General features: G+C 40.3%; 1 protein-coding gene across 1 annotated transcript in view; it reads right to left on the bottom strand.

The window, feature by feature from the left end:
• Positions 1-1,310, bottom strand: part of LOC106013550 — a 4,931-nt gene extending 3,621 nt beyond the window's left edge. The window contains exon 1 of the mRNA XM_013089574.2: positions 1,206-1,310. The gene's annotated coding sequence lies outside the window, so the exon portion shown is untranslated. The remainder of the gene's footprint in view (positions 1-1,205) is intronic.
• Positions 1,311-1,547: the final 237 nt, after the last annotated feature.

The raw sequence follows: 1,547 nt of genomic DNA, 5'->3' as shown, positions 1-1,547 counted from the left end.
AAAAACCCCCAACAGAAAACAAAACAAAGAGAACAGATTAGAACAAAATTGCCCTTCGGCAAAAAGAAATTTGTGAGGCAGCGTGGTGAAATCAGGCTTTCGTCAAAATAATCAAAGTGAAGAAACTTGCATTTTTTCGGAGGTTTGTGAATTTTTTTCAAATTTTTGTTTTTTGGCTCAACACCTTTCTTGCCCATTAAAGAACTAATTTCTGTGTGGATTTTTCTGAAAAACGTTGAGTAAAGGCACAAAAAAATAGAAATTTTCAGTTACCACGGACTCTTATGCTAAGGAAATAACTAATCTTTGGTGGCCATTTTCTCACTAATTTTAACTCTGAAAACAAGTGCCCCCACCTCCTTCTTTCGAAAATATCTCGACTTGTATTCAAGATAAATGGATATTTTTTTCACCCAAATAAAGACAAGTGAACAAGCTTTAGGATGATACCAATAACTCTACAGGCCCAAAAATTGACGAGAGCCTGATTCCACTACGCTGCCTCACATTTAAAAGAAAACGCCTCTATTTCTTTGATTTCATAATTTTGACGAGCCCCGGATTTCTCAAAGACGCCTCGCATAAATAAATCTAAAGTGTCTTCTTTCCCGCACGCCGTCATAGGGACCGGAAGTGAGTGGCCCCGCATACCCCGGGGACCCTGGACGTACGTGGGGCGTCAGTCAGGTAAGTTCGGAATGGAGGTCTCAAGGTTACGTTAGCCTCAAGAAGAAGAAAGAGGATCACTACTGAACAGAACCAAAGCACAACTTTCCATCGCTAATGTAGCAACTGAATACATCGCGGAGACCGACGTCCGCAGCAGCAGAAACAACAACAACAACAACAGCAGCAGCAGCAACAACAACAACAACAACAACAACAACAACAACAGCAAAAACAAAACCAACAAAAAAGAAAAAAAACACCCTACCAAACCCCTACAATTAAAAACAAACAAACATAAAAGAGTAACACAAAAATAATTGAAGAAGCAGCAGAAAAAGAAATTAAATTAAAAAGCAACAGCAATAAAATTGTAACAGCAATGACTGCAGCAGCAGCAACTACAGCAGCATCAGCATCAGCATCAGCATCAGCAACAGCAACAGCAACAACAACAGCAGCAATAAGTCACAACAACAGCAACAATAAGTTACCACAACAGCAAAAAAGCTTCAGCAAAAACCAACAGCAACAGTCACCTCGTAGTCTCCAGTCAAGTCCAGTTCCTCGCCAAAAAGCCACACACACAAACTCCCAACTATCTAGACTATTAGCAACGAGAGGGGAGAAAATAATGCTCCTTGCTGCAGTCCAAAAATCCGCGGGCGGATAAATCGTCCGCTATCCACAAAGTCTCCAATTACACAGAGACCAAGTGAAGCCTAATAATGTGTGAGAAATAATAATTACAAATATACATAAATTATTGAACTGGGGTAAAAGTCATTCGGTCTACGTATGGTGTTCTTTATCACTGATCAGGGCAACGAAAGTTGAACCGCACAGAAACAATACCGCGACTAAAAGCCTCCTCTATTCCT

Source organism: Aplysia californica, unplaced genomic scaffold (assembly GCF_000002075.1).
Source record: "Aplysia californica isolate F4 #8 unplaced genomic scaffold, AplCal3.0 scaffold00987, whole genome shotgun sequence".
In the NCBI taxonomy this organism is placed as follows: domain Eukaryota; kingdom Metazoa; phylum Mollusca; class Gastropoda; order Aplysiida; family Aplysiidae; genus Aplysia; species Aplysia californica.
The sequence above is the reverse complement of the archived record's forward strand: the minus strand, read 5'-3'. Positions and strand labels throughout refer to the sequence as shown.